The sequence below is a fragment of the Limanda limanda genome, chromosome 8 (assembly GCF_963576545.1).
Source record: "Limanda limanda chromosome 8, fLimLim1.1, whole genome shotgun sequence".
Classification (NCBI taxonomy): Eukaryota; Metazoa; Chordata; class Actinopteri; order Pleuronectiformes; family Pleuronectidae; genus Limanda; species Limanda limanda.
In genome coordinates, this window is record NC_083643.1 from 15,211,304 (window position 1) to 15,218,612 (window position 7,309).

Below are 7,309 nucleotides of genomic sequence, written 5' to 3' on the forward strand. Positions count from 1 at the left end.
CCTGTTGTGATAATTATACATTTTTTCATTTCCCAGCCCTTCAGTATATTATTGGTTGTCCTTCAAGATGTGCAGTACATTACATCTTAAGCATTCACTATTTATATTTGTATTATCTTATATCATAAAAACAATTTGTGAACAAAAGATAATCTGCTACCTGACTGGCTAAATCAGCAGATACAAAATGCAAATCACTGTACAAAAACGTTCTACCAGAGGTAATAAACACAGTAAAACAAGACAGGTTTTACTGTGTTCTGAAGGTTTTATATACTACAAAAGATTTACCTCCTGTGAGCATTTAGTATTTTTATTCCAGCAACACGGCCCTTAACAATCATCTAATGGACTCCATATTGTTGTATTATCACCACGTGAAGGCAGGACCTGTCTGTCCCCAATAAAACATGAAAGGCCGAAATTGATTACTTTAGTGCTAAATTAGACTGTAATACTTTATGACCATACCAGTTAATGATTTTATCGTATTAAGAATTATCTGCATAAATCAGCTGAGTTATAACCTTGACCTTACTCCTGCCGAAACTGCAGAGGTAAATAATTCAAATCAACTTTTAAGGTTCCTGAAACTAAGATTCTCATTTGTTCTCAGTTATACTAACTGTTCCCCATAGTGCTCAAAATACAATGTCAGCTCGATTCCGATAACAAATATCTGTTTTAAGAAACACATTGTAGCAGCCAACTGGTCCCCATGTAGGAGGCAAACCCTTCGGCCAGCGGCAAGCTGGTCCCAGCCTGCTGGCAGCAGCAACAGCGTGCCCACTTCATGCTAGAGCCACACCTCCACTCACAGTCCGTCACGCCAGCCTGCAGTGCATACCTGGCAAACGCTGCAGTGGCTTGCCAAGGAAGATTTATACCTGGTGTTTGACCTACTTGAGTTTGCATCTATATTAGTGAAGGAAAGGGCTTGGTTGTGGCGGAGAGAAAGGTCACAGAGATCCCAGGTCTTCCTCTGATGCATCAGGATGATGGAACAGGCTAATTTAATGAGCAACAGTTGTCCCCTTGGCTGCTACAGATGGTGTCCTGCAGCTCAGCTCAAAGCCGTCTGGAAACATAGCTTTCACAGCACACATATCACCCGTGAACATAGGCAGGCTGGAGTTCTTTACAGCTGCAAACTGGACATATTCCAATTTGGTTTCACATTTAAGGTATACATTTTTACATTTTGGTTTACCATATTCTATATTACTTGTTTTTTTACATTTGGCTTTGAAAAGCAACTGCTGACTTTTTGATCTGGACTTGAAAGTTATTTCAGAATAATTTACTATAATATATTTTGGTCAATAATAAAGCACACTAAGCAGAAGAAGAAAAAGAAGTCTATTTTTTCTGTATTATTTAAAAGTGTCACTGCAGTATTATTAATATCAATGATCTAATAATTCAAATATTGAGTGAGGATTTTCTTTAAACTACAGGTAGCTGTTTTTTTTTAATTTTGAGTCTCAGCTTAGTCTTACATAGTATGTTCCTCAGCCTCTTCTCCATAAACAGGTTCACAGGCTCTTACATCCTTTAGACTCATTGTTGTTGTCTGTCAGTCACTCAAGTATCACTAAACAAAGGAGCTTTTAGAGAGAAATAAAAATCATTATAGGTTTCATCTTTTTATTTTAACATAAGATGTTGATAAACACATCTTATACCAACATTTGTCAAGCTATAAACTACAGTAAATAAGTTAAAAGAAAATCTTTCTTTCAAGAATATTTATGAATTACTGCAATGGATAAGCTGTATCACATCTTGTAACCTAAGAATCAGGAAATTCATTAATTTTAAAGTGTTTACTTTCACACTGGTATGCTACATTAATCCTCACTGAAAAGTTCACGGCACACAATGTTTTTCAAATAGTTTAAGCTGTCACAACAACAGCTGTATTTTTTTGTCCAGTGGCAACATTAAAAGTCACCTGGCACTAAACCTAAAATAATTTGATGTCTGTGGAATGAGACGCAAGAGGAATGTGTTGGTGCACTGGGTAATTTGCATGATAGAATAACCTTCCTTATGTTTGTGAAAAAAAAGAGCTAATGTATTCAGTGTATTTGTGGTCATGCTCTTCAGTTTTTATCACCTAGAGACTAGCATTAAATCACCTCACTGGGGGAATGAGTCGCAGGAAAGGAAAAAAATGAAGCAGCTTCTGGATCTAATGAATTCCTGGGAGAATAAACACGCCTTTGAATAAAGCCCTAATCACGAATTAAGTGGTTGTTGCCATCATACCTTTGTAGAACATACCCACAGACTCAGACCTGAGAATGTGTGTGTTCACATAATTTCCTCAGCTCTGGCAACAATGAGACAAGATAAGAGGTAAGCTACCCGGCCCTCAGCCGGTCCGTGTTTAAAGATAGGGCAGGTCTCATTTCCAAACTAATCCCTTGTTTCGATCCCCGCTTCATTTGCTCCGTGCAGACTGCAGCTTCAAGGGTCGCACTGAGATAATAGGGAAGCTGCCCCTTGCTGTACGAAGGTCATGTTTGCCTTCCACCTTTTGCTGTTAAGCGCCTCCAAACAAGCATTGTGATGTAGCATTATGACAAATACAGTGTACTTTATGAAAATATACTGCTCACAAAATGGTTCAAATCGCCTGCTCATAATCCAGTTCGCTCTGTAGCAACATTGGCCCACAGACTTGCACTGAACAAGGTAGAGCAACCGGCAGAACAAAGACTGGAGTAAGTTTTTCTCAGTGAATAATCCCACTGAGCCCTCTTTGAAGGAGTTCTTACACCAGGAAGGTGGATAGGGCAGATTTTAATCAATACAGGAAAACAAGGAGCTCAGGGGACGTGAGCAGCCTACCAGTCAGGATGAAGATTAAACACCTCTGTCTAAAACACACTCAGTTCATGTCAGAAAGCCCGGGTAACTTCAAATCCATCTATCAAAATGGTATCAAACTGTGTTTTTCTAACAAAGCAATGTTATATGACATGTATTCTCCCCTACAGCTGTAGGTGAGCAAGTGGATCGTAAATCATAGCAGGCAAAGCTCAGCTTGACCTCTAAACGGTTGTATATCAGGCTATTCTGATTCAGTGAGTATGACTTTTGGCCTCAATAGATACACTTACTTTACTTGAGATTTGAACAGTTGAGCATTAATATACCCAGAAGGCTGATTCTGCATAACAAGCAACCTCTGGTTTTGTCCAACAGCTCTTTGTGCTGTACTTTTCATGCAAACCTAAGAAGTGAGGTTGTGCTGCACTATTTGGAGTCATACAGTGCACATTATATGTATTCTCGTATTTAAATTAGCTCATGACTGCTTTTGAACAAATTAAGCCACGATGCAATATTTGTCCTCATAGAAAGCTTAGGATCACCCTCAACATGCTTAAATAGTCCACAGTAGATTAATTCATTAGACTGTGTGAAACAACACTCTTGGGGAATGTAAGGCTATCTCAGATGCAGTGATGGAGGTCGCTGTTTTGAGGGACTTTGCACGAGCACAATGTTTTTCTGTTGTGTTAATTAGACACTCCCAGTCATGTTGGCTGCAAGGCTGCTTTTGCTGTGAAATAATGTCTTTGATTAAAAAGATCCAGCACTCATGAGAAGGTCTGTGTGATTAAAGCCACACTCAGTCGGGGGACCCCCCAGCTCTCTAACAGCAACACCCACCCCCCTGCCTTTTTTTCCACCTCTTTCCCCAGACAAGAGGAGAACAAGGAAAGGAACAGAGTTGCCTGAAGTGGCCATGCTTCTAATTTCATAAGCAGCCTCGCCACTTTGACTCACTTAGGGAGATGAAAGACAGTTACTGTAATATTTGAAGCTGTGGCCACCGCAGCTGAACAGCACAAGAGTGTTTTCAGAGGGAAAGTTTGAGTGTGTTTCATGAGATACGCTGTGTAAGAGAGTGCTGGCTGGAGCATGAAATGCAGCACAATAAGAGAAGCAAATGCTGTCACAGACCCGTCTAAGGCTGAGAAGACTCGGGCCTCCTCTCAGAACTGTGGGTCACAGTCAGAGGGCCTGGCTGAATAATTGATCAATGAATGTGCAGTGAAAACAGAAACACAGCTTAGCACTATATTTCCCCTCTCCCCCTGTAATGTGCATTGAATCCCACAGATCCATCAGCTACATGCAAAGCTCCGCTGAGCTGAAAGGCCTCCAAGTTCACTTCAATTATTCAGCATCCCTCCAAGATTATGAATTATTGAGCTAAAAGTATGTTCCATATACGGCCATGTGCTGTAGCTTGCTGTAGACAGCATCCACTCTGTAGATGTGTGGGAGATCTGTTTTTGTGTGAAACAGCGAGGCAGACAGGAACTATTAAAGCTATGGACAGTCACAACTGTGGGTGACAACCTAAAACTGTAATGCCACGTTTAACTGGCTGAATTAAGGATTAATGAAATCAAGAAAGACTGTTTGAAGTTTCAGCCATTACAGTTTGATGGGCGTAGAAGGCATGTGGCAGCTCTCCTCCTCACAACTTATTTAATTAGCTAAGCAGGATCCGGGAGTGGTGCATTCATAAGTTGACTATTAATTGTTTCCTCCATACCTTGGCAGTATCCTGGGCTCCTGAGTCTGTTTTTCTCTTTGGGGCAGAGAGTGAAAGGTGTTTAGTTTTAGCTGCCATCTGCCGACAGCTTGCACAGCCAGCTTCGATCCAATCACCCTCTCTGATGGCATGAATTGTGCCCAGTCCTCTGATGAAGAGTTGGGGTTCGTTTTTCTTGGCTTGAGCCGGGGAGGAAACAGATGATACAATTAATTATCAATAGGTCCCTCAGTAAATCAAAGCCATTTTGGCAGCCCATGACAAAAAAGGAAGCCCACTGAACTGCCTGCAAGTCTTCGCCATCTCTTCATTGCCCATTCTCAACAACTGCTCTCTGGCCGCCCGCCTCCAGTGCAATCCACAAGGTGTTTGAATAGATTGTTCAAATATTTTCACTCTTGATTCCTTCTCTTTTGTTTTGAAAACGAAGCTAGGTTCCTGTGTGTTAGAGTGGAGGACCACTTGACTGAGTGCATTCAACTCTCCTGCCCATCACCCAGGCTCTAATGAGCATTGGCTGTGGCCGAGGCAGGGAGGCAGGGAGGCTGATAGTAGCTCATTATCTCCCTGCCCATGCTGGCCTCTGTATTCCTGTTTGTGGTGAGCCTTTTCCTCTCGTATTGTAGGGTAAACATTTACCTAGTGGAGACAGGCATTGACCATTCGGCACTTGGGAGCTTTGGTAATGGAAAGGGGGCCCACTGGATTTTTGCCCACCACCCTCCTTAACAGAATAACTCACTCACGCTCACTTTGGCCTAAACCATTTATTGGAATTTACAACTGTCTGGGGAGTATTCCTCTGCTGAGGTTGAACTATGGCTTTGGCCTTACAAAGCAAAGGCCATTAAGTGTGTTTTTTACAAGCCTAAGAAAGCTCGACAGACTTCATGGGCAAGCCATGAATTTTAAAACTGCCAAGGAAAATCTGTTCACAGTGTTGTCAAACACAGAGCAGCATTCACCTTTGCCACAGTCGTTCTGGTGGTCATTAGTAATGACATTATAGGGCTTTTATTAACAAACAGGTCCCTCGAGTGTGTTATGGTCAAACAGTCCCGGTGAAGGCTGAAACTGAAGACAACGGAGAGGCCGGGTGAAACATTTCTCAGTTGTTATGTGTAGAGTTTTTGTTTTTGTGCATACCAATGCTCCCCCTGTGGTTTAAGACAATACGAGCTTGCCACTAACGGGTGATCAAGTGGCTGCTTTATAGACAAAGATTGCGTTTTCATCATCTTCCCCGCTGTTTTTTGGAAAAGCGACACATATGATAGAGATAGTGTGTGCACTCCCTCATTCTTATATTAGCTCACCCCACTCTTCCCCCTAGGGAGGAGTGGGGTGAGCTCTCCAGGGTTAGAAAGGCTCATTAGGCAGCCACTGCCTCCCCATAACCCAGCTGGGTCTGAGTGCCAGCAGACTGGGCAGCCATCTCTCTCTTCATTTCTCTCCTCACTCTCTATTTATCCATTCGCATTACACATACAGGACTGCCTCGATTTTCGCATTCACAACTGAGTGTTCAATCGCATACGACTATATTGACTCGGTTTATTATGTGTAAACATGTCTGTGCAATGGATCATCTTTAAATTAGTGAGGAGGAAAAAAATGATAAGGCTTAATATTCTGCACCTGACATCCAATAATTTCAGCCCTGTCTCCAGCTGAATTCGTCGTCTATAAGTTTTCTTAATGAGATTTTTATGATTGCGCATAAATGTTGTGAGATTGTATATGCTGTTTTAAATACGATCTCTATTGTCGACCCCCTCACATGCACCATTAGGAAGCAAGTGTAAGGCATGATTTCTCGGAGAGCTCCTTAAGAAGCCACCGGTCACATGCTTGTTAGTGCTCAGATGAGCCACTTTCCCTCCCTTCATGTTCTGGTAATTATACACTCAATTAGTGGCCTCTTTATGTCTGTTGCCTTAAAGCTAATATTTCATTATTGATGTCCCTACTATTACAGCTGGGTGATATTAGTGGATTTATTTATGCTGTAGGAATCAAACAGTGAGTTATAAAACTCTGAAGTTAGATGTTTGTGATTCACTAGACTGTCCTTCATCCAGAGGGTCTGAGTTCAAGCCCCCGTGACAGAATACATCCATCCTTTTGAGATGTCCTTGAGCAAACGTGTGAATCTCCACCGGCCCCACTCTTCAGTTGCTGACCCTGCACCTTGACCTCTCTGCAGGGGGCAGGCATGCAAACAGATGAAGTTGCCTCCAGACAAAGATCAGTCCAACGCCACAAGACAATACAGTGCAACATATGGGCGATAAAACAATAGCAATTATAAGCCCAATATAAGTTTCACAAAAGTTAAATACTGTTTATATCAATATATTTCTTATGCATTGTGCAAGCATGGTTAGGAAGTATAATAAATAACTGTTTATTTATTGGGCCTTATTCACCAACTGTTCTTAAGAAAAATGTCTTTGTACGTTTGTACTGTTTGTACGAAGATTCTTATATTCACCAGTGTTTTGTTATCTGTGATTTGTTCATGTAGGAACAGAATCTATGCAAACTAAAGAGCTGGAATGCTTCTGCATAATAATCAGTTACTTTTAATTCTACGATTCCACAATTTAAATTAGCATAATATTTGATAATTTTTATCTTAAAGAAAGACAGACAAGTTTTGAGTAAATATTGTAATTTTGTATAAAACATGGAAATGTTGAAGAGAAAAACACACACACACACACACAC